At 39.2% G+C, this 27,260-nt stretch overlaps 1 protein-coding gene across 6 annotated transcripts in view; it reads left to right on the forward strand.

The window, feature by feature from the left end:
* LOC140734712 (ataxin-7-like protein 1) overlaps positions 1-27,260 on the forward strand; it is a 260,198-nt gene that overhangs the window by 25,963 nt on the left and 206,975 nt on the right. The window contains exon 1 of one of the 6 annotated variants that reach the window (XM_073059067.1): positions 22,071-22,113. The exons of the other annotated variants lie outside the window; for them this stretch is intronic. The gene's annotated coding sequence lies outside the window, so the exon portion shown is untranslated. Of the gene's footprint in view, positions 1-22,070; positions 22,114-27,260 lie in introns of those variants that run through there. 6 annotated transcript variants of the gene reach the window in all.

Raw genomic sequence — 27,260 nt, forward strand, 5'->3', positions numbered from 1 at the left:
GGTTGTGTCCTCTGGTTTTAGACTCTCCCACCATAGAAAACATCCTCTCCACACCCACTCTATCAAGGCCTTTCACCATTTGATCGGTTTCAATGAGGTCACCCCTCATTCTTCTGAATTCTAGTGAATAGAGGCCCAGAGCCATCAAATGCTCTTGATATGACAAGCCATTCAATCCTGGAATCCTGGGGCCCAGAACTGCTCATGCATATTCATTCCTTGAGAAAGTCAATTTACTCAATAGAAACATTTCTTGCAATTCTGAAGTATTTCAGCAGCACCATTAAATCATGTCTGTGGATTGTTTTTTCGTTCATCACTGTTTTAGTTCAGAAGTACGTTCATTGGCACTTTGCAGTTCGTTGCTTCAATCCTGACATGTGATAGATTGGTCTTGTTGGGTGTGCTATAGAAATGGACTATTCCGTGGTCTGCATGGACAGCAAGTCCTTGGAGTGGCAGAGAGAGAGGCCAGAGACAGTGGGATTGACCAAGAGAGATGTTGGAAACTTCAGGAAAAGGCTACTTGGAGGCCAGATTTGCTGAAAGTGGAAGCAAACAAAACGATTTGCACATTGTAATAGAGTTTTGATCATTATTGAATCCACTATATCACTACTTTGATATGGTCCTGCATATTGATACTGTATTTGAAATTGTTCAGTTGCTGACTGAGTTTTGTATACTACAAGTCAATATTTTCAACGTTGCTAGCTTCTGAGTAACTTGCATTACTGGATGATCATTCTTAAAACATGCTGCCGTGAGCACAGAATGTTCCTGTGAACAATTACAGCGGAACTGACAACAGGAACCAGTACTAACTTACTGATCCTTTGAACCTACTTTGTTGCCTTAAATTTTGTAAGTTTGTCTGTTCTTGTGCACATATATGGAAGCTGGAAAACAACAAGGAGAAAGCAAGTAAGACAATATACTGGTGACATGAAAGACTACAGACACTAGAATCTGGAACAACAAACAATCTGCTGGAAGAAATCAGTGTGCTAAGCAACACCTTTGGGAAGAAGGAGTTGTTGATGTTTCGGTTTGAAACCCTGAGAATGGATAAGATGAGACAAGATAAAACTTTATTTATCCCAAAGGAAGTTATTGTTGCAAGGTTGCTCAGTCAGAAATATATGCTTTAAAATACAAAGTGTAAGCATTGCAGTGCGAAAAAAATACAAAATGTGCATTAAAAAGTAATAGTGCAAAATACAGATGTGCAATGAAACCATATACTTGAGGAGTTGTAGAGTCTTATAGCCACAGGGAGAAAGGATCACCTGTGGTGTTCAGTGGAATCAGTTTGTTACTAAAGGTGCTCCTCTCTTTGTCTGGTATGTCATGGAGGGGGTGAGAGGGATTGTCCATAATGCTCCATAGCTTCTGCAGCATTCTCCTCTCAGACACAATCACCAGGGAACCCAGTTCCACCCCCAGAACAGAACCAGCCTTCCTGACGAGCTTATCGATCTTCTTGGCATCAGCTGTTCTCGCCCTGCTGCCCCAGCAGACTACAGCATGGAATAGAATGCTGGCCGTCACTGAGTCGTAGAACATCTGCAGCCTGGTACTGCAGCTGTGAAATGACTGGAGCCTCCTCAGGAAGTACAAGAACAGAGGAGGTACAAGAAAGGGGTTAGGGTGATTGGTGGGCTGGAGAGCTGTAAAATATCAGGCATGTTGTGCCAGGTAGAGGAGGGGAACAGGAGATGACCTGGGAGACAGTGCCAGATGAAAGATAGATGGCGGTAAACCGAGAGAAAACAGGTGGCGCAAGGTGGGGGTAGGAGAGTGTAAGGATTGGAGTCAGCTGCTGGAGGATGATAAGCAGAAACACAAAGATACCAGCAACACACGTCAGGCAGATCTCAGCAGTCAGGCAACATCTGTTGGAGGAAATGGACAGGTGCCATTTTGGGTTGAGACATTGACTGTCTAGTTCCCTCCATAGATGCTGCTTGACCTGCTGAATTCTTCCACCTTTGCATTTGTTGTTCTAAGATTCCAGCATCTGTAGTCTCCTGTGCCTACCAGAAATACCAAGATTAGTTACAATTGCCATTCACCTCCCCCCTCCTCCAATGGTTCCCATTCTCACCTTTACTTATTGGAGTTCAGCTCTTGTAATCTTTGTGTTCCTGCTCATCTCCCAATCACCTCTGATACTTTTTCAACACTTGCCTACTTCTCCTCATTAATGTATAAACCAGGTAGTAACGTTATGAACTTCTTCTTGTTCTTTGTGATTTGATTATTTTTATTTGCAAAATTCCTCTAATTATCATTCATATCAAGTAAAAAGTGGTTATGTGGTTTAGATATCAGAAAAAGATTCTGTTGTGTCACAATGATTGATAAAGGTCCAAACACTCAAAGTTAATTGTAATTCTAAGATCCTTCATATTAAAATTAGATGGCTATTTGATAGGAAATGGGATTGAAGATGTATGCAGATAGTTTGAAGCATAAATAATTAAATAGTCCTGGAACTTCTATGCTGTTGTGTTTAGGTCACAGTTAAAACATTGAAGGAAGTTCAATTCATTTGGCTTTAAGGTGGTATTACCTAGTTTGTTCAGGAATATTCAAATTTATAAAATGAAGGTCAAGCCCGATGGAGATAGTTGTGGCTTGACTTCTTTGATTATACACTTGCTTACCGTTTGGTAGCCTAAGCTGAGCTGGTGCCAAAGCCTTACTCTCTATGATGACCAGCATTCTGCAACTATGATAATCTTACTTATATCTGATAAGACCCAAATATAGGTGTGTTTTCTCATTGACCATTCAAAAAAACTGATATTTGCCTTTGATGTTTTCATTGCTATAGTTTAATTAGAGGTCATCGTGCTCATTGTGCAGAATTCTACCATTACTTGAAGTGGATGTTTAGTGTCTTTTTTGCAGGTGCTTTTCTTGAATTTCTCACAAGGAAAACTTAACTCCAGATAAGTGTTAAGTGGAAGTTCTAGAATAAACATGATCTGAGTGGTCAATTCAGCTTGACATTGCAGTGTAAAAATAATGAATACAAGCAACAGTTATTTGGTCTGCAGTTTTTCCATGTTTTTGTGACAGTTTCCAACTGGCCTGCTGGGGTCTGCTGGACTTGTCTATTGTCCGGTGCTCCCGACGCAGCCTCCACTACTGTGGTGAGACCCAAAGTAAATTGGGGGACTGCTTCATTGAGTACCTCCGCTCCATCTGCCAAAAGTGGAACTTCTGGTGGCTCAACATTTTAATTCCAATTCCCATTGTGACCTGCTGGTCCATGGCCTTCTCTTTTGCCACAATGAGGCCATCCTCAGGGTGGAGGAGCAACACTTTATATTCTATTTGGGTAGCCTCCAAGCTGATGGCATGAATATTGATTTCTCCCTGTGGTAATAAAAATTAACCTCCCCCTTCCCTCTTCTATTCCCCATTCTGGCTTCTTACTTCTTCTCATCTGCTTGTCATCTCCCCTGGGTCCCCCCTCCGAACCTTTCTCCGATGATCCACTCTCCTATCAGATTCCTTCATTTCCAGTCCTTTACCTTTCCCATCCACTAGCTTGACCCATCACCTTCAAACTATCCTTCCCCTCCCACCATCTTTTTATTCTGGCATTTTCCTCCCTTCCTTTCTAGTCCTGAAGAGAGGTCTCAGCTTGAAAGGTTGACTATTTGTTCATCTCCATGGAAGGTGCCTGACCTGCTAAGCTGAATCTAAGCTTTCTGTTAACTGGCTGTTCCTCCCTGCTGAAAGGAAGCATGCTTCCTACCTAGCCACAATCTTTCCTGAGCTCAAATCAATTGAAGTGACTAACTACCAGCGACTAGAATTGTGGAATATCATAGTCATACAGCATAGAAACGGGCCCTTCAGCCCATCTGGTCTGTGGTGATCAAATTCCAAACTCAGTTCACCCCATTTGCCACGTTTGTCCTCTATCCCTCTAAACCTGTCCAAGTATCTTTTAAATGTTTTTAATACATCAGCCTCAACCATTTTTTTCTGACAGCTCATTTCATATACTAACCACATACAGGGTGGAAGATTTTTCCCTAATTTTCCTATTAAATCTCTCCCCTCTTGTTCTTGATTCCTGAACCTTGGGGGAAAAAAATTGTGTGCATTCACTCTGTCTATGCTCCTCATGATTCTGCACACCTCTACAAGATCCTTCTCCAACCCTCCAGTGAAAAGCATCCCAACCTGCTCAACCTCTCTCCACAACTCTGTCCCTCAAGTCACAGCAACATCCCCATAAATCTTCTCTGCACTCTTTAGTGTTTTGCCATCTTTCTTATAAAAGAGTGACCAAAACTGAACATTATTCCCAGTGTGGCTTATCAATGTCTTGTATAACTGCCACATACAGTGGCATGCAAAAGTTTGGGCATCTTGGTCAAAATTTCTGTTACTGTGAATAGTTAAGTGAGTAGATGATGAACTGATCTCCAAAAGTCATAATGTTAAAGACAAAACATTCTTTTGAACATTTTAAGCAAGATTAGTGTATTATTTTTGTTTTGTACAATTTTAGAGTGAACAAAAAGGAAAGGAGCACCATGTAAAAGTTTGGGTACCCCAAGAGATTTGAGCTCTCAGATAACTTTTACCAAGGTCTCAGACCTTAATTAGCTTGTTAGGGCTATAGCTTGTTCACAGTCATTGTTAGGAAAGGCCAGGTGATGCAAATTTCAAAGCTTTATAAATACTCTGACCCCTCAAACCTTGTCCCGATAATCAGCAGCCATGGACTCTTCTAAGCAGCTGCCTAGCACTCTAAAAATTAAAGTAAGTGATGCAACAAAGCAGGAGAAGGCTATAAGAAGATAGCAAAATATTTTCAGGTAGCCGTTTCCTCAGTTAGTAATGTAATTAAGAAATGGCAGTTAAACAGGAACGGTGGTGGTCAAGTTGAGGTCTGGAAGACCAAGAAAACTTTCCAAGAGAACTGCTCGTAGGATTGCTAGAAAGGCAAATTAAAACCCCCATTTGACTGCAAAAGACCAGGAAGGTTTGGCAGACTCTGGAGTGGTGGTGCACTGTTCTACTGTGCAGCGACACCTGCACAAATATGACCTTCATGGAAGAGTCATCAGAAGAAAACCTTTCCTGCATCCTCACCACAAAATTCAGTGTCAGAAGTTTGCAAAGGAACATTTAAACAAACCTGATGCATTTTGGAAACAAGTCCTGTGGATTGATGAAGTTAAAATTGAACTTTTTGACTGCAATGAGCAAAGGTATGTTTGGAGAAAAAAGGGTGCAGAATTTCACGAAAAGAACGCCTCTCCAACTGTTAAGCACGGGTGGATTGATCATGCTTTGGGTTTGTGTTGCAGCCAGTGGCATGGGGAACATTTCACTGGTAGAGGGAAGAATGAATTCAATTAAATACCTGCAAATTCTCGAAGCAAATATCACACTGTAAACAAAAAGCTGAAGATGAAAAGAGGATGGCTTTTACAACAGGATACTGATCCTACACACCCCAAAATCCACAATGGACTACCTCAAGAGGAGCAAGCTGAAGGTTTTGCCATGGCCCTCACAGTCCCCCGACCTAAACATCATTGAAAATCTGTGGCTAGACTTCAAGAGAGCAGTGCATGCAAGACGGCCCAAGAATCTCACAGAACTAGAAGCCTTTTGCAAGGAAGAATGGGTGAAAGTCCCCCAAACAAGACTTGAAAGACTCTTAGCTGGCTACAGAAAGCGCTTACAAGCTGTGATACTTGCCAAAGAGGGTGTTACTAAGTACTGACTATGCAGGGTGCCCAAACTTTTGCTTCGGGCCCTTTTCCTTTTTTGTTATTTTGAAACTGTAAAAGAGGGAAATAAAAAAGTAATCTTGCTTAAAATATTAAAGAAATGTGTCATCTTTAATTTTATGCCTTTTGGAAATCAGGTCATCTTTTACTCGCTTAGCTATTCGCAGTAACAGAAATTTTGACCGGGGTGCCTAAACTTTTGCATGCCACTGTATACTCAATGACCTGACTGATGAAGTCAGTGATAAAACCACCCTCACCGTCACCACCCTGTTTAGCAGCAATGTCACTTTTGGGGAACTATGTACTTATTCTCCCAGGACACTCTGATCTACAACACTCCCCTGGGCCCTACCATTGACCATGAAGTCCTACCCTGATGTGTCTTGCAACAGTAGAACACTTTGCACTTAACTGAATTGACCTTCATTTTCCATTCATTAGGCTCTCTGTAAATCCTGATAACCATCTTCACTGTCAACAACACCAGCTATTTTGGTCTCATCTGCAATTATTCAGTAAGATCAGCCGGTGCCCATTATGAAATCCACTACACATAGTCTCCTGGTCAAAAATCAAGAAATGTTAAACTGACCTTAATTTGCTTGTGCTACATTTTGTCATGCTGTGGAGAATGGTAGCATATACACTCAGTGCCATTTTATTAGGTACAGGAGTGGAGCCCATGGTGTTCTGCTGCTATATAGCCCATTCACCTCAAGGTTCAACATGTTGTGCATTCAGAGATGCTCTTCTGTACACCACTGTTGTAATGGGTGGTTATTTGAGTTACTGTCACCATCCTGTCAACTTGAAGCGGTCTGGCCATTCTCTGCTCATCTCTCATTAACAAGGCATTTTCACCTACATTACTGCTGCTCAGTAGATTTTTTTCTGTTTCTCACACCTATTCTCTGTAAACTCCAGAGACTGTTGTGTGTGAAAATCCCAGGAGATCAGCAGTTTCTGAGATAAACACCCCACCTGGTACCCACAATCATTCCACAGTGAAAGTCACTTGGATTACATTTCTTCCCATTCTGATATTTGGTCTAAACAACAACTGAACTACTGCTGCATGCTTTAATGCATTGAGTTGCTGCCACATGATTTGTTGATTAGATATTTGCATTAATAAGGTGTACAGGTGTAACAAATAAAGTGGCATATCTTCCCTTGTTTGCTAGCTTGTAGTGCACAGCTTTGGGTGACTAGACCTGTTTTAACTTGCTTGGTATAATGATAATTATGTGGCATGTGAAATCAATATCCTGATTATGTGGACAAGGCATTTAATTTTCACAGGTGATAAAAAGGTCACCTTCACCACTGTATCATGACCCGCCAGTCTTCTCATGACATGACAAAAGCCAATCTAGCAGCTAAATTCAAGTTTAATTATCGTTCATCCATACATGAATTTAGCTGAACAAAGCAGCTTTCCAGGGCCAAGGTGCAAAACATACACATCAAAAGGCACACTCAGCATATTCAACATAGCAAGCAGGCATACAGTCACTCAAAATATATATATAGCCAAAGTAAGTCCCTGAGTGACGCATTCTGCAGATTGATGGTGCAATTAGTCCGCAGATGAATGCATGCACGCATGCAATCCAGCTTCGTTCCACTGGAGGGCAGCACTGATGGGATTTGCCAGCCCCCAACTAAGTATGGATGCCATGCTGCACTGCCTCAGGCGTCTTCTCTGCTGGACTGCAGCAGCAGGCAACCCCATGGCTTAAAGTCTAGTCCTCACTACAACAGAGACCACGCAGCTCCCCTGCTGTGTGTTGCGCCAACTGTGCACAACTCCAATGTCTTTCTGTAACAGGCAGCAACACAGTCCACATCAAGTCCAGCTCCTATGCCAACGAGCACCTGGCTGATGAGATAGACTTGCAGTATCTGAAGTTCTTAAAAGTCCAGTATTGTCATGTGATCGTATGGAAAGATTTTATAAATGACCAAACACTTTTGGTTGTTCCCCCGAGAGGCTGTTGCATCTGAGCATGTTGCCATCTTCATGAATAAGTTGTCTTGTTGTTAATCTTTCTCCCAAGCCTGTACTTTTTATGACTTTTAATCCCCAAGTTTCTTGCAAATGTGGTTCAAATCTGTTATTTGAGGGCCATCAAATTAGGATATCAATTAGGAGGAATCACCCTTGGTTCTGTCTGACCTTTTAAAAAAAGATAACATATTGTCAATTTTAAAAACTTCCAGGGCCACATGACCTATGTATTAGTGTACCACTATTCTGCAAAAATTCGATTTGCTGCAGAACCCTCATTAATGCCCTCATTGCCTTATGACTTGATTATTTCAATGTACTCCCACTGGGCTTACTAATTGTATCTTACATAAATTCTATTGTCTATTCCTTAAATTCATATTTTCTTTTAATTATCCTCAATTCCTGACTTACAGTGCCTATAAAAAGTATTCACCCCCTTCCCCCTGGATGTTTTCATGTTTCATTGTTTTATAACATTGAATCAAAGTGGATTTAATCTGGCTTTTTTGACACCAATCAACAGAAAAGACTCTTTTGTGTCAAAGTGAAAATAAATTTCTACAAATTGGTCTAAATTTATTACAATTATTAAACACAAAATAATTGATTGCATGATTACTCACCCCCTTCAACTCTGTATTTAATAGATGCACTTTTGGCAGCAATTGCAGCCTTGAGCCTGTGCAGATGGGTCTCGTATCAGCTATGCACATTTGAACACTGCAATTTTTCTCCTTCTTCTTCACAGAACTGCTCAAGCTCTGTCAGATTGTACGGGATCATGAGTAAACAGTCAGTTTCAAGTCCAGCCACAAATTCTCAATTGGATTGAGGTCTAGACTCTGACTTGGCCACTCCAGGACATTAATTTTGTTGTTTTTAAGCCATTCCGGTGTAGCTTTGGCTTTATGTTTGGGGTCATTGTCTTGCTGGAAAACAAATCTTCTCCCAAGTCAGGAGTTCTCTTGCACTCTCCCTGTACTTTGCTGCATTCATTTTAGCCTCTACCTTCACAAGCCTTTTGGGGCCTGCTGCAGTGAAGCATCCTCACAGCATGATGCAGCCACCATCATGCTTTATGGTAGGGACGGTGTGTTTTTGATTATGTGCGGTGTTTGGCTTAGGCCAAACATAGTGTTTATTAGCCAAAAAAGCTCAATTTTGATTTTATCAGACCATAGAATTTTCTTCCACTGACTTCAGAGTCTCCCACATGCCTTCATGCCTAACCCGAACCTCTCCCACATGAGTTTTTTTTCAACAGCTGCTTTCTCTTTGCTACTTTCCCATAAAGCTGCAACCGGTGAAGCATCCAAGCATCGAATGTTATATGTGCAGTCTCTCCCATCTCAGCCACTGAAGCTTGTAGCTCCTCCAGAGTTGTCATAGGTCTCTTGGTGGCCTCTAGTTTTTGACCACAACCTGCTCTAGGCAGCTTTACTGATTTGCCATATTCTTTTCATTTCCTGATGATTGACTTAACTGTACTCCAAGGAATATTCAGTGACTTGGAAATTTTTTTGTCTCCATCTCCTGACTTGCGCTTTTCAATAACCTTTTCGTGGAGTTGCTTGGTGTGTTCTTTTGTCTTCATGGTCTAGTTTTTGTCAGGATACTGACTCACCATCAGTTGGTCCTTCCAGATATAGGTATATTTTTACCTTAATTGAAACACCTTGAGTGCACACAGGTTTATATATAGCTGGGACATCTTAACTAGTTATGTGACTTGTAAATCTAATTGGCTGCACCAGTGATGATTTGGTGTATCATATTAAAGAGGGGAGTGAATACTTATGCAATCAATTATTTTGTGTTTTATATTTGTAATTAATTTGTAGACACCTGTTTTAACTTTGACATGAAAGAGTCTTTTTCTGTTCATCAGTGTCAAAAAAGCCAAATTAAATCTACTGTGATTCAATGTTGTAAAACAATAAGACATGAAAACTTCCAAGAAGGGTGAATACATTTAAATAGGCACTGTTCACTGACTCTGAGTTAAACGATACCTTGCTTTTAAGTTGCCCATCATTGTTTTCCCATATCCTTCGTAGCTTTGTAGCTCTCGCCTACAATTTTTTGATCTATATTTCTTATAGTGTATCTTATGTGTTACACTCTACTACTGCCGCAAAACAACAAATTTCATGAACATACACTACGTGATAATAAACCCGATTCCAATTCAGATTCTATTCTTTAAAAAGTCCTTCAAAATACTAGGCCCCTCTACATCCAGCTTCTTAATCATTCTCAGATATAATCTTTCCATCACTTTATCTGCCAGGGATTTCTGCTTTGGTTCTCCTTCCCTAAACTTTTCTTACCTCCCTTTCTCTATTTTGTTAAGATGTTCATTTAAATTTTGCAGATGATACAAAGATAGGTAGAGTGGCTGGTAATGTTGAGGAAATGGAGTCTGCAGAAGGACTTGGACAGATTAGGAGAATGGGCAAGGAAGTGGCATATGGAGTGCAGTGTAAGGAGAAGTGTGATTATGCAGTTTGGTGGAAGGAATAAAAGTGTAGATTGCTGTCTACAAATGGGGATCAAATTCAGATATCAGAAGTATAAAGGGACTTCAGTCCTAGTGCAGGATTCCCTAAAGGTTAACTTGCAGATTGAGTTGGTAGTAAGGAAAGCAATGAGGGGGGATGGACCTCAATGAAACCTTTTGTATATTGAATATAGATTGAACACGGAGAGGATGTTTCCAGTATTGGGAGAGTCTAAGACCAGAAGAAACAGTCTCCGTTAGAACAGACATGAGGAGTTTCTTTAGCCAGAGGGTGGTGAATCTGTGGAATTCATTGCCACAGATGGCTGTGGACACCAACTCATTGGATATATTTAAAACGGAGGTTGATGGGTTCTCGATTAGTAAGGGTGTCAAAAATTTCAGAGAGAAGGCATGAGAATGGGGTTAAGGGGTAAAATAGATCAGTCATGATCTAATGGTGGAGCAGACTTGATAGTCTGAATGGCCTAATTCAGCTCCTTTGTCTTATGGCTTTATGGTTTAAAGTCTGCTTCTTTGACTAAATTTCTGGTCCTTAAGTGGTTTATTGGCAGATTTTTGTTGTTTTCACTCCAGTAAAATGCTTTAGAATGCTGTGCTACATTGGAGGCATATAGTACAGATAATCCAGAACCCTTAGGATCTTGGTGGTATTGGACAGGTCCCCGGGTTTGAATCCAGTCGGGCCGTTCCAGAGTACGCTTTCCCTCTGTGCCGGGTTGAGTGTTGAGCTCGTAACTTGACCTCATAAAATAAAGAAAAATACTGTGAAATGTCTGTGTGAGGAGAGGCGTGCCATACAGTCTTTGGTTCCGCACCTTGTAGACATAAAAATGCCTGATGCTGGCCTCTCAGGCCTGAGTGGACATCATCATCATCATCATCATCAGATGTTACTGCTGTTAACTTCCAAGCACTTTTACTTTTGCATGTTACATGGAGTAAATAATATTTCTGCTTAACTTCAGCATTTACTTTACTCAGACTAGATGATGATCCCTCATATGAGGTGTGAGCAAAGAATGTTCCCGTTCACAACTATGAGAGAATTGAAAAACAACAAGGACTGGCACCAACTAATTGAATTTTCATATTTTTGATTTTTGCATGTTTGACATCTGTTTTTTTGTTACAGGTATATTACACTGGAGGATAGAACCAGTATGTTAAAAAAGACAATGTTCATGGGGATTTTTAGTGTGCAGGTAAATTGGAGAAAATCAGGTTGGTGCTGGATCCCCAGAGAAGGAATTTGTAGAATGCCTAAGAGATAGCTTTTCTGAGTAGTTCGAGAAAAGGCAATTCTGGATTATGTATTGTGTAGTGAGCCAGATTTAATTAGGGAATTTAAGGTTAAGGGGTTCTTAGGTGGCAGTGATTGTAATATGATGGAATTCATCCTGCAATTTGAGAGGAGGAAGCTAAAATTGGATGTAATGGTATTACATTTGAGGAAAAAATAACTAGAGACATGAGAGATGAGCTGGCTAAAGTTGATTGGAAGGAGATACTAGCAGGGATATTGGTAGATCAGCAATGGCTGGAGTTTCTGGGAACAATTTTGGAAGATGCAGTATCAGTTCATCCCAAAGAAGAAGAAATATTCTAAAGGGAGGATGAGACAACCGTGGCCGACAAGGGAAGTCAAAGATACCGTAAGAGCAAGTGAGGGGGCATATGATATAGCAAATAGTAGTGGGAAGCTTTTTAAAAAAAATAACTAAAGGCAATGAGAAAAGCAATAAGGAGAAAAAAGATGAGATATGAAGGTATGCTAACCAATAAGAGGATACCAAAAGATTTTTCAGATATACAAAGAGTAAAAGAAAAACAAGTGTGGACATTGGCCTGCTGGAAAATGACATAGGGAGGTAGTAATGTGAAACAAAGAAATGGTAGACGAAGTGAAGGAGTATTTTGTTTCAGTCTTCACTGTGGCAGACACCAGCAGCATGCCAGAAATTTGAGAACATCAGGAGCTAGGAGTAAGTGTAGTTGCTATTACTAAGGAGAAGGTGCTTGGGAAGCTGAAAGGTCTGTAAGTAGATAAGTCACCTGGATCAGATGGACTATATCCCATGATTGTGCAAGAGGTAGGTGAACAGATCGTGGAGGCATTAGTAGTGATTTTTCAAGAATCATGAGATTGTGGAATAGTTCCGCATATGTCACTCCATTTGGAGAGGGAAAGGAGGTAGAAGATAGGTTAACTGGCCTTTAATTTCTAAACTTAAGTGGTTGGCAAGATGTTGGGAGTCCATTATTAAGGATAAGGTCTCCAGTTACTTGGAGGCACACAATAAAATAGGCCTAAGTCAGCATGCTTTCCTTAAGGGGAAATTTTGCCTGACAAATCTTGGAATTCATTGAGGAAATAACAGGTAGGATAGACAAAGGAGAGTCAGTGGATGTTGTTTAGTTGGATTTTCAGAAGGCCTATTACAGGGTGCTGGACATGAGGCTGCTAAACAAGAACCCATAATTTTACAGGAAAAGCATGGATGAATGATTGCTAACTGGCGAAAGGCAAAGAGTGGGAATAAAGGAGTCGTTTTCTAGTTGGTTGTCTAAGACTGGTGGTGTTCCGTAGTGGTTGGAGTTGGGTACGCTCTTCCTCATGTTATATGTTACTGATCTGGATGTTGGAATTGATGGCTTTGTGGCCAGGTTTGCAGATGATACAAAAATAGGTGGAGCAGCAGCAGTGTTGAAAAAGCAGGTAGTCTGCAGAAGGACTGAGACAGTTTAAGAAAATAGGCAAAGAAGTGGCAGATGGAATACACTGTAGGGAAAGTGTATGGTCATGCACTTTGATAGAAGGAATAAACATTTAGACTATATTCTAAATGGGAGCAAACTCAGGAATTGAGGTGCTGGATCCCTTAAAAACGAACTTGTGAGTTGAGACGGTAGTAAGGAAAGCAAGTGCAATGTTAGCATTCATTTCAAGAGGACTAGAATATAAAAACAAGGATGTAATGCTGAGACTCTATAAAGCAATGGTCATACCATGTTAGGAATATAGAGAGCAGTTTTGTGTCCCATATCTAAGAAACAATGTGATGGCATTGGAGAGGGTTCAGTAGAGGTTCACGATAATGATCCCAGAATGAAAGGGTTAACATTTGAGGAGTGTTTGGCTTTGAGCCTGTGGTCACTGGAGTTTAGAAGAATGGGGGCGGTGACATTTCATTGAAATCTATTTTATATTGAAAGGCCTAGATAGAGTGGAAATGGAGAAGTTTCTAGTAATGGTAGAGTCCACTAGGATCAGAAAATACAGCCTCAGAGTATCAGGATGTCCCTTTAGAACAGAGATGGGGAGGAATTTCTTTAGCCAGAGGATGGTGAATCTGGAATTCATTGCTACAGGTGGCTGTGGAGGCCAAGTTATCAGATATATTTGAAGTGGAGGTTTGATAAATTCTTGATTAGTAAGGGTGTCAAACGTTATGGGGAGAAGGCAGGAGAGTGGGATTAAGTGGAAAAATAAATCAACCGTGATCGAACAACAGAACAGACTCGATTGGATGAATGGCCTAATCCTGCTCCTATGTCTTATGATTTTATGGAAGTTAAAAAGTCTTGTAAGGTTATGTTAAATAATTTTCCAAGAAATAATTAATTTTCTGATAATTTTAAAGGGAACAGGAAATACATAAACTTTCCATACCCCACCTCCAGTCAAAAATGAAGCTGGTCCTATCTCCTGGTGTTTGGGACCTAACCCTGTCTCTAGCTGTGCACCATGCCCAGAGTTTAGATCCTGCCACAACCTGCTTGAACACTGGATACCCAACTCACATTCCAAACTAATAAGTGAGCCAGATACTGAACCAAGTGGATTTCTGACCATGAGATGCTGGATTTTTAGATTTTACATTATATTGATGCAAGATGTCAAGGTTGCTGAGGAGAAAGAGACAAGATATGCTCTGGGAATGTGAAGGAAGAAACTCTGTCATTTGCAAGAGAGTATTCTTTTAGCAAACCCTATGCCCTTCTGATGATTCATTTGGAACATGTAGAAGCTGATACTCTTTTCAGACAAGTGTGATCTCAAACCATTACAGTTCTTGTTCCATATTCACTATTTCTGCCTAAAACAGGCAAAACAAACCCTTATCTTGTGACCACCTTGTACCACAATTAAAAAGCAGTTGTATATGAATGTCGTGAAGGTAGATTTGATTCTCAAAATAAACATCCCTGCAACAACTTCTTCTAATAATGTTCCTTAAGTTTTGAGAATGATTTTGAAATTATGGTTGTTCACCAAGGAAATAACTTTTCTGCTTTTGTTGAAGATATATTAATTGCCAGTGTGGGAAGGGTTGGACATACTGAATATTGTGGTTAGATAGAAAAGGCATATAAGTCGGATCTATCTGGAGATTACAAGCAGGTTGGGAAATAGTTTTTTAACCTCGGAAATGAGAGGCACCCATTAAGTAGTCAAAGATGGATTAGCACCCAAATGAGTCAACTTCGGGTCCTTGTACAAATGAGTCACTGCCTTGACAAGGTCAATGCTATTAAGAATGGAATGAAAAACAAAAACAATGAAATAATTTTTTTTTATAGATACCACAACTTTATGGTATCTTTTTAAGAGCTTACATGCAGTAAATTTAATAAGATGCTATTAGTGGTTTCAGTCCTAAATAGAAAGCATAATTGCCTAGAATTAGCAATTTTACTGGGAAAGCAGTGAGGATGGCGGTGGGAAAAACATCTTTAAAAGTCCTTTTTTTGATATATGGACATTGTTGAGGTAGTATTGGAGGTTCTGCTGTAATCTTGTCTCTTCACTTAGAGATAATCAAATACTGCAGATAGTGGAAAAATTAAATGAAAATGTTGCTATTACTTAATGGGTCAGGTAACATCGGGGGAGAAGCAGAGTTGAGACTTAGTTGGAAGAATTTCCTGCCAGGGATTCCTGGAGTCCAGTGGCTGTGATGGTATCAAAGTTGAGCAGCCAATCATGTATACTGTTTTATAAATGTTCTTTAACAAGATGATAAGTAGCAAATAAGTACTATAACATGAATATTGCTACATTGTAAATCTTGTAAAATAAGGAAATTGGAAATATTTACTTGTTGAATATAAGCTGAGATGTCAGTCTTTGTTATTTCAAGGAAAGATTGAAATTACTGTTCAAGTTGCCAAATTACTACTTGTAAACTTACAGATTTCAGCAAAACAGTGTCTACCACAAAACTGAATCAATGCCTAAATCCAGTTCCTCGTGCCGTACATGTTTAGTACAAAAATCATTTCTTTTAAGGAGATTGATTAAAGTTCAAATGCATCTAATGAGCTTCATTTTTATTGAATAAATTGACAAAAGTGTTTGCGTCTGCAGTTTGTACTGCTCTCAAGCATTCAATTTTAGATTTAGTAAAGTGTTTTCCAACTACTTATTAGGTTGAGTGTAACTTGGAAATCATTTCCTTTACTTGGAGAATCATATAAAATTAACCAGTGTAGATTTTGTTTTTCCATTTAAATAAAGATAATTGGTATTCAGATCATTCATTAGTAATGGACAAAATAATGTACTTTGTTGTGCATTTAAAGAACAGAAACATATCCCTTACCTGTGAGTTTATGGGAGAATATTAGTTTAATTTTTTTCTTAATCACTTAACCATTATTGTTTCTTTAATACACACACTGTGTGGTAGAATACACAACAGTTTTATCTACTTTTAACTTTCCAACAATCATTTTTGTTGGACGCGAATATGTGGGATAGAAATAGAAATATCTATGAGCACTTTTCCTTCCATGAGTATGCTGAAATAAGTATTTCATGTGACAAAGAGTTCTTCTTCCTGGTGTAATTTGCCATTACCTCAAAGGATCTCTGGTGTCCAGCTCATTGGATATCATTGTGCAACTGAACAGCTGATTGCATTGCAAACTTCTGAAAGATAGCAAAAAGAAAACACAATTCTGAGTTATGGTGTACTGTTGGCATTGCCCAGTTTGACCTGTTAGTGATATCAGACCTATTGGAACATGTTCAGCTGCTAACTGTACAGTGAATGGCCTAGAGGACATTGGAGAAACATTACAAGTGCTGATCTTTCCAGTGGTGTTTGTGTATTACATGGAAAATAAGCTTGTAAAGTATTTTTTAAATGTTTTTTGGATGTCCTAATATCTCTAGTTTTTCGATTGAGAACTTTGAAGAGATTGTTTACCTAGAAACATAACTAGAATTGTTAAAGTACATTCTAAGTGAAGCTGCCAGGGACAAAATGGGCAATTGATAGCTAGTTCAAGGGACAATCTGCCCTACAGATGATTTAAGATGCAAATTTTTTTTTTGTACTAATAGGATAAATTTTATCCAGAATTTGATTATTAAATAAATACATGCATTCTTTTGTATGACATGCAAATGCTAAAGTCTGCTGCTGAGTAGTGCTGTTTTCTGAATAGTGCATGAATGGCAGAATTTACAAGAAATTCTACCATACAAATGTAATTTGCAAATAGCTCAGGTCTTGATCCACTGAAGCACATAGGAAGACATCTGTACTATACCGGACATTCAAGAGTGTTAGGGAAGTGAAGTATGTGCAGTGAAAATTATGACTGAGAAGGTGCTCATGAAGCTTAATGGTCTGAGGGCGGATAAATCTCCTGGACCTGATGGAATGCACCCTTGGGTTCTGAAAGAAGCAGCTGGATAAATTGCAGAGGCATTAACAGGGATCTTTCAAGAATTAATAGATTCTAGCATTGTACTAGATCACTGGAAAATTACAACTGTTAATCCGCTATTTAAGAAGGGTGGGAGGCAGCAAAAAGGAAACTATAGACCTGTTAGCCTGACATCAGTGGCTGGGAAGTTGTTGGAATTGATTGTTAGGGATGAGATTATGGAATGCCTGGAGGCACATGTCAAGATAGGCCAAAGCCAGCATGGTTTCCTGAAAGGAAAATCCTGCCTGACTAACCTATTGCAATTTTTTGAGGAAATTACAAGCAAGGTAGACAATGGAGATGCTGTAGATGTGGTGTACTTGGATTTTCAGAAGGCCTTTGACAAGGTGCTGCACATAAGGCTGCTTAGCAAGATAAAGAGCCCATGGAATTACAGGGGAATTATTAGCATGGTTGGAACATTGGTTTATCGGCAGAAAACAGAGATTAGGAATAAAATTATTTTATTCTGGCTGGCCGTCAGTTACCAGTTGAGTTCCACAGGGGTCGGTGTTGGGACTGCTGCTTTTTACAATGTATGCCAATGATTTGGACTATAGGATTAATGGACTTATGGCTAAATTTGTGATGATACAAAGAAAAATGGAGGAGTGGGTAGTGTTGAGGAAACAGAGAGCCTGCAGAGAGACTTAGATAGTTTAAGGGAATGGGCAAAGAAGTGGCAAATGAAATTCAACATAGGAAAGTATATGGCCATGTACATTGGTGTAAGAAATAAACAGACAGGCTATTACTTAGAAGGGGAGAGAACTCAAAATACAGAGATACAAAGAGACTTGGGAGTCCTTGTGCAGAGTATTCTAAAGGTTAACCTCTAGGTTGAATCAGTGGTGAAGAAGGCAAATGCGGCGTTGGCATTCATTTCTAGAGGTATAGAATATAAGAGCAGGGATGTGATGTTGAGGCTCTATAAGGCACTTGTGACATCACACTTGGAGTATTGTGTGCAGTTTTAGGTTCCTTATTTTAGAAAAGATATACTGACATTGGAGGGGGTTCAGAGAAGATTCATGAGAACGATTCCAGGAATGAAAGGGTTACCATATGAGGAACGTTTGGCAGCTATTGGGCTGTATTCCCTGGAGTTCAGGAGAATGAGGGGGGATCTCATAGAAACATTCCGAATGTTAAAAAGCCTGAACAGATTAGATATGGCAAAGTTATTTCCCATGGTAGGGGAGCCTAGGACAAGAGGGCACAACTTCAGGATTGAAGGACGTCCGTTTAGAACAGAGATGTGGAGAAATTACTTTAGTCAGAAGGTGGCAAATCTGTGGAATTTGTTGCCATGAGCGTTTGTGGCGGTCAGGTCATTGGGTGTATTTAAGGCAGAGATAGATAAGTTCTTGATTAGCCAGGATATCAAAATTATGGGAAGAAGGCAGGAGAGTGGGGATGACTGGAAGAATTGAATGGCGGAGCAGACTCGATGGGCTGAATGGCCTACTTCTGCTCCTATATCTTATGGTCTTATATCTGAGCCAGAGGTTTATCTTTAAGTTCCTATTTTGCTTACTGCTAAGGAGTCTAAAGCATTTTTAGGTTTACATCCTTATAAATTCTCCTTCCTCCCCTATCTCAGATTGGTTTCCACTTTCTGCCAAGATCCAGTGGTCCATTGAGTTTCTTCCTGACCATTTTGTCCCTGGCATGCCAGATGTTCTTTTTGACTCCTGATCTTTCTCATGGCCTCCCTGAACTTTTCCCTGATCACCATCACAATCCTGTCTGTTCTTCTGCCTATCTTCTTCCTCACCAACACCTCTGCAGTTGCTGCCCCATCCTCCCTCCCAACCCAAGTCTGCATTCCCAAAATCTTTCTCTGATCTCTGAGCTCCTCTATGTTGATAGCAGAAGAATTGACTGTGTGAGGCTAAACTGGTAGTGTTATGGACTTTGAAATATCTGAGCCTTGAGCTACAATACTAAGCTCAAAGAATTTCTTGTCTTGTATCTATCCCTCTGTAAACTATTGAAAACCACAGATGGTTACGGGACAGTTAATTATTGAACCTTCTGATTGTTTTTTTGTGTAGTAAATACTCTTCCAACTAAATTATTGTCTGTTTTCTTATCTGGAAGCAACTTAACACTTTTGGTGCATGTACTTTTTTGTATGGTTTGTGACATGCTTCTACTAAACTTTCCAGTACTGCATTTTCCTGCAGTAGATAGAATTGATGGCAGAAGCAGGTAATCATCGCTCTGTTCTATATTTAGTTCTGTGTTGGCATTGAAATATCAAAATAGTACAACTAAGCATTTTGTGACCTAATTGTAATTTTTCAAGGGCACAATTTATTCATGTAGAACTAATACAAATGAGAAAAGGAATACTATTATCAAAAACACTAAACAAATTTTCAAATTTGGTTTGTGTGTCTCTGAGAATGCAACACAAAGCCACGTGCTTCTGTATTTTTAAGTCTGAGTGCTTGCATTTTGTTACACTTTTTTAAAAACAAAGTAAGGTATAATGCTTGAACTGTTCACACCACAGATCTTGGAATCATTCTTGCTGCCTAGGAAATGTCTCCAATGTGTTTGTGGCCTTTGGAAAAATGGTAAGTTCTAAATCTTGTGCTGCTAACAACCTGCACAGGCTCAGATCTTTGATATGCTTAATTTCTGTTATGAAACCTATTGTTTTACGTATTTTATGTTAATGATTGTCAGGAAACCTTAAGCAAGTAATCAGATGTCGCATCAAGCTGTTCATTTTCCAGTGAATATTTGTTAGTCATACACAAATGTTTGATTTTTATTGTTTTAATTTGCATCGATTTGATGCATAATAGTCTGCTTGGGATTCTTCTCATCCTCCTACCAGTCTCATAAGCTGTCTTTGGCAGTGGTAATTGTGCATTGGGCTTGTGCTCAATATTCATTAAACTTTAGATATCTTTGGTCCTTCTGTAACTTAATGGAGACATTGAGGAAGAACTGAACATACTATTGTGCGTGAAAAACGTCATTCTTGTCCCTGGCCATTTAGTAGTCCAGCTCTTGCACAGTATTCATCTTTCTTACACAAAATGCTGGAGGATATCAGCAGGCAAGGCAGCATATAGAAAAGAGTACAGTCAACATTTTGGATTGAGACCCTTCAGAAGAGTCCCGGTGAAGGGTGTCGGCCCGAAATATCGATTGTAGTCTTTTCCATAGATGCTGCCTGGCCAGCTGAGTTCCTCCAGCATTTTGTGTGTATTGCTTGATTTCCAGCATCTTCAGATCTTCTCTTGTTTGTGATTCATCTTTCTTATATCTCCAAGCAAACCCTCTGCTAATTTTGCATCCGTTATCGACGTCAAAACAAGATACAGAGTGAATTCATTATTTTTAATTGCTTTTCTATTGTATGCCACATTTGAATGATGGTTTTCTAAAATTCATTTATCACACTTGGGTCTTGCTGGCAAGATCAGCTTTATTGCAATCACCCATTGCAAGCCCAGTATTTCTTTACCCATTCCTTATTACTTTTGACAGGGTGGAGGTGAACTATCTGCTTCAATTATTGCATTTAGTATAATAATAATGCATCAAGAATGGTATTGAGTAGTATTTTGATCCAAAATAGAACACTGCAGTGCAGGATCAGACTGTTCAGTCCATAATACTGTGCTGAACTAATTAAACTTCACATGGTCCATACCTCTCCAGTCTTTGCATATTCATGTGCCTATGAGGAGCCTTAAAAGGCATGTATCATATTTGTCTCCAATACCACCTCTGATAATGCATTTCCAGGCATCCACTGGTCTGTGTTTCAAAACAACCTGCATCTGCTGTGTAATTCTCCCTCCTAGCTTCAAAGCATGCCTTCTGGTATTCAACATCTAGACTCTGGGATAAAAGATAGAGTCTATCTACTATCTCTACACTTCTTTAGATTTTATGAACTTTTATCAGGTCTCCTCTCAGCCTCCATTACTCTAGAGATAACATCCTAAGTTTGTTCAACTTCTTCTAGCACCTGCTTTCTAATCCAGCCAGCATTCTTGTAGATCTCTTCTGCACCCTCTTCTATAATAGGATGACCAGAATTGAAAGGAATGCTCCAGATGTGGCCTACCCGGAGTTCAATAAATCTGCAACATAACTTCCTGACTCTTGAATAGTACCTCGACTAATAAAGGTAATCATTGTATTCCTTCTTTACCATCCTATCAACTTTGTAGAGCTCCGGATTTGGACGCAAAGGTCATTCTGCACATAAATATCATTAAGGGTCGTGCCATTAACTGTGGACCTTCTATTTACATTTGATCTCCTGACGTGCAACGCCTCACACCTGTTGAGATTAAACTCCATCTGCCATCTCTCTGCCCATTTATGCAACTGATTATATAACCCAGCTGTATATTTTGGCAATCTTCTGCACTATCCACAAAACAACAAATATTTGTGTTTCCTGCAAATTTACAAACCCACACACCTACATTTTTAGTCACATCACTTATAAGTGTCATAAATGACATCCCATTACAATTCTCTTTGGAAAAACTATAGTCCTCCAACCAGAGTAAGACCCATGGACTACTATTCCCTGCTTTCTATGGAGAAGCCAGTTCTGGATGCAAATGGCCAAGTCACCTTGGATCCCATGGATCTTATTCTTCTGGATAAGCCTACCATGAGGGGCCTTACCAAATACCTTATAACATCCACTGCTCTGCCTTCAATAATGATACTAATTACAAATTAAGGATATTCTTTCTGTTTGAGGGGATCTTGAAGTTGGTGACATTTTAATGTACCAACTATCCTTGTCCTATAAGGTGAGGGAGGAGATATTGAAGAAATGGGAAATATTTAAAACAAGCAGGCATATATAATTTCATTAATACCAATCATCTTACAGTATTATTCAAAATCAAAAGAACTCATCCCTAAAATTGTTAGCAATGTTAACCAAGTTGTTTGATGATATGCATAGACTGGCAACTTGGTTCATTCTTCTCTTGAATTATTGTACACCTAGGTTTTTCAGAAAAGGTGTTGGGGATCACATAGGAACTGAAGTTATGCCTGGGATTTTCAATTTTTAATGTTGTAAGGTAAGGTTTTGTTGCACTTTTGACAGTCATTGGAACATAGCAATATATCTCATTTAGTTGAATTTATTCCCAATGTGATTTTAGGATATAGTCAATCGTATATCAGGCTGTGATGGGCTGTAGCTAAGTGATTAATTATTTGGCAGCCCTAATCTGATTGTCAGATTATGTACTGTTGGAGCCAAATGGAACCTCACAATAAGGAGTGCATTTGGGGCTTCCCACCTAAAAGTGTGCACCCTATTTTTATTGTTTTTTTAATCTCTTTGGGATTATCTGAAATGACTGTGCTTTGTACCTTCTGCAGGATCAAGCCTCACTGTCTCACAATGTTATGCAAGTGTAATATCTCACATATGAGATTGCTGGCTGGTTTATATAGAAGATACTTCTGTATTACCTTTAGCATTGGCAGACATTTGTTTTGGGGTGAGAGAGGTACAGAGGATGACTGGATTGCTCCTCTGCCTGTTGAATCAAAGCACCTGGTGCTTTAACTATTGCAATAGAAGCTTTCAACTGCTGCATCGAGACTGAGATAAACAGCTAAAGTGTATGAGTATAGTAGGATTATTTTATGAAGTTTAAAACTCTGATAAGATTCCACAGGCCCAAAATAAATCACTTTTGCAATAGTGTCCACAGAATTCAGTATCCTGTTGAGTAATAGCATTTTGTTCCTGATATTTTGTCATGAGTGCTGAAATTGTCTCGTGTAAGTACACTTAATGAAATATTCTTGGCATTTTGAATCAAATATTGAAAAGTGTTCTAAGATGCTAAAAGTTCAGAATATAATAATGCAGTTCACTTAAAAAGGATTCTAACATGAACACTGTCTTCTCCATACTGTAAATACTGCAGATTTAATATTTAAAAGATTTTTTTTCCAAAACAAATATTAAGGGCCAAATGTTCTGGGTTGGACCAAAAAGGAAACAATGCAAAATATGCGCTAAGTTGAACTGTCTTCTGAAAAGAAGTTATTGTTTACATTTCCAACTGAACTTATTTGCATAAACACAAACTTAAAATCTTCCATTAACTGCCATTTGAATATATTTTCTACCTTCTTTGTTCATATTTGCAAGTTGTTGTGTACATGATGTTAGCTAATCTGATATTCATTAAGGATAAGACAGCCAGATTTGAATTTGAACATTGTCCATGTCTTAAAAATGTAAAGCATTTTGCTCTAAAATAACTTTCTATTCATACTTTTTAAAATTGGAATACATCTTCAAGACTGTCTGTTGCTGCATGTTGACATGGTGAGGTTTTTTAAAATATATTTGAACTTTTCTCAATGACCATTACATATTTGTACATGCATCAGGTTTAGTTGATTGACTTCTTTTTTTCTTAGACTATGGATATCATTTTTGTATATTAAAACTTTATTGTCAATGTACGTACAAGCTGATGGTTACTGTCTAAAGCTTTATGCACACCATTCTAGGCAAAATGCTGGAGCAGTGAAAGGCTGCAAAATGGGAGGCAACCAGGCATGAAACGATGCTGTAAGGTAGTGGTCGCCAACCCGTCGATTGTGATCGACTGGTCGATCTTTGAGACTTTCCCAGTAGATCCTGAAAAAAAAAAGAAAAATAAATACACAAATACTGTTGAGAGATTGTTTCTGGGTTGCGGGGTTTTACTTCCGGTCTTTTCTGCCCCGGTGTGCACGCGTGTAACTAATCGATTTGGAGTTGATCTTGCCTTACACTAAGGCCGAGGTATGGGATCTTGGGCTTCAAAAGGTTGGTGACCACTACTGTAAGGGAAACCAGGGAACTTAAGGCTTGCTAAATGTGATGGGTTGAAAAGTGATTCAGAAAGGAAATTAAGAGGATGAAGCGTTAGTATTTGATGAAAATTGATTGTTTCGGTGGAAAAGCAAAACATTTGTACACCATGTTTAACACTGCTGTAAACTAAGTATAGCACGTAAATTGTACCAATGTTATGCTGAAGTTCAAAGCCCTAGAATCCGATGATTTGAGACTAAGTGAGGCTCTTATCTCTATTTTGTTCTTGTGTTCCTTTAATCCAATGGCATTCATGTACACTCATTTCTCATTCATAAGTGTTCACACCTCTCTTAACTCTGGAAATAAAATTCAGAGTCTTGTAATTTATTGACTATAGAAGGTTTGCTTTCCATTCCAAACTGCCGACTTTATTTGTAACCTAGATCTTCCGATCACTGTAAACTGGACAGGAATAATCAGAGATGCACCACTTGCAAGTGTTTAGAAAACCAAAGATTACCACAATTCTCAAACATTCTAGTACCAGCGTTTTCTTTGTGCCATTTCTGTGTCCATTGTGAACCAACTAATCAAGTTCATAATAGATTGCAAGAATTGTTAAATGCATTTAAGATGAGCCTTTATTTTGTCTCTTATCTAGCAATTCCTATGTTTCACAATTTGTATCTAAGAAAGGATTTACTGGCTTTGGAAAGTGTCCAGAGGAGGTTCATGAGAATGATCCCAGGAATGAAAAGGTTAACACATAAGGAGTATTTCTTGGTTTTGAATCTGTATTTTCTGGAATTTAGAAGAATTGGGGGGGGGGGGGGGGAGGGGGGTTGGGGGAGTCTCATTGAAATCTGTTCAATATTAAAAGTCCTAGATAGAGTGGACGTGGAGGGGATGCTTCCAACAGTGGGGGAGTTGTGGACCAGAGGGCACGGCCCCAGAATCTTAAGGACATTTAGACATCACTTTAGGCTGTCCAGTTACAAAAGACAAATAAAGTACATAGAAACTAAATCTGTTGGAATTCTTTGAGGAAATTACTGGCAGGGTAGACAAAGGAGAGTCAGTAGATGTTGTTTACTGGATTTTCAGAAGGGCTTTTGACAAGGCGCCACAAACGAGGCTGCTAAATGAGAGAAGATACCATGGCATTACAGAAAAGATACTAGCATGGACAGGAGATTGGCTAATTGCCGGGAGGCAAAGAGTTGGAATAAATGGGGCCTTCTCTAGTTGGCTGCTGGTGACTTGTGGTGTTTTGCGGAGGTTGATGTTGGGACCTTTTCTTTTTACGTTATATGGCAATGATCTCAATGATGGAATTGATGGCTTTGTGGCCAGGTTTTTGGATGATACAAAGATAGCTGGAGGGGCAGATAGTGCTGAGGAAGCACAGATTCTGGAGAGAAGGACTAAGACAGAGTAGGAAAATAGGCAAAGAAGTGGCAGATGGAATAAATTGTAGGGAGGTGTATGGTCATGCACTTTGGTAGAATGAATAAAAGTGTAGCCTGTCTTCTAAACAGGGAGCAAATTCAGAAATCAGAGCTGCAAAAAAGGTGTAACTTTTTTGACTTTGGATCAATCATTTTTAATTTTTCATTGTGGACACAGTGCTTAAGAGATCAAGTGTTCAAAGTTTGGAGATCCTTTCAAGAGAATGATAACAGTGGTATAGAAGCTGTTCTTGACATTCATAGTATGTGCACTTGAGCTTTTATATCTTCTGCCTGTGTCGGGAGAGGGTAGAAAAGAGAATGGTCAGGATGGGAAGGCTGTTAGTGCAATGTTATACAGCGTGCCAACGGTAAGACCAAAGTTCAATTCCCACAGCCGTCTATAAGGACTCTGTACCTTCTTCCCCGACTGTGGGTTTCGGCTGGATGTTCTGGTTTCCTCCTATATTCCTTAAGATGTTTGGGTTAGTGTTAGTAAGTTGTGGGCATGCCATCTTGGTGCCGGAGGTGTGGCGACACTTGTAGTTTGCTCCCAAGCTCTCCTCAACCCAAATGACACATTTCATTGTATGTTACGATATACATGCGACAAATAAAGCAAATCTTTGTCCTTAATCTTTTTTGTTGGCTACTTTAATGATGAGGTTGCAAATATAATATTGTATGCACTTTTGGTTGCTACACCATAGGAAGGATTTGATTATTAGTATTTTGCTTGTTCTTTAATTGGGATTTATCTTGTTCAGTCTTGCTACTTGCTAGCCTATTGCCGTTTAGGTGCCTGGGGTCTGTAAGCAAGTTACGGAGCACATTAGTCATAACATTAAAAGTGAAAACTGATATAAAGGTTGAATGAAGGCAGAGAAATATTGTATTGATCTTGTGACAGTGAACTTGACGGTGTGTATTTATCATGAATATGAATATGAAGAACATTTTTTGATTAAATACCACAAAAATGTACCTCCCAGTTGCTTAATTTACGTACTATAAATTGTCTGTATATCACAGATTACTCTTTCTTCTCAAGTATTATCAAAAGTGGTGTATGTGATGTGCAGACAATGAAAATGACTGGAGAGGAATTTGCAGGAGCTGTAACAAGCCCTTAATAAACTGTTTGAAATGTAAAATATGAATTTAATTAATAAGAAAGTGAGATGTGCCCATAATGGTAATACTGAAGTAAATATTCTACCAAAACCCTTAAATTATAAAAAAAAAACTTCAGCTTATTCATCAAGTTGCACTGAAAAACTCCAATTCACTGTTGAGTGTAATTCTTTAGTGAGCCCTAGATCATGCAACCAATTAATTCTGCCATTGAGGGATCCGTCTCAACTGTGGTTTCAAACATTTCAAGAAGTGCTTAACTTAAAATAGTAAGCAAAATATAACCAACATTTAAAGATGCAAGAGACTGCAGATTTTGGAATCTGGAGCAACAAGTGAAACAGAAATTGTGTAGGCTGGTGGTGGGGGGGGGGGGGGGGGGGTGTTGTGAAGAAGGAATTTTTGACATTTTGGGTTGAAATCCTGCATCAGGACCAGTATTTATATATGAAAGGAAGAGGATTGGTCATAGAGAACTACAGCACAGAAACAGGCCAAACTATTCTGCCTAGTCCCATCAACCTGGCCTTTGACTCCCTGGGTCCAGCAACATCAATGCCATCTACTGGGGGGGGGGGGGGGGTGGGGGAAACCAATCCCATTGAAGAATTATTATAGTCCTTAATGACTGGGGTGTATAAAGCTCACCTTTTAACTGTACAGAGTGTGAAATAAAGATTGGAAAGAACAAGAATTAAGGTAGCAGTGTGATATCAAAAACCTGAAAGAAAACTAAAAATTACGTTTTCAAATAATCACTTGAGAGAATAACGCTACACAAACACTCCATAGTTTTTCTTGGGGCAATAGAAGC

Source organism: Hemitrygon akajei, chromosome 10, assembly GCF_048418815.1.
Source record: "Hemitrygon akajei chromosome 10, sHemAka1.3, whole genome shotgun sequence".
Lineage (NCBI taxonomy): Eukaryota > Metazoa > Chordata > Chondrichthyes > Myliobatiformes > Dasyatidae > Hemitrygon > Hemitrygon akajei.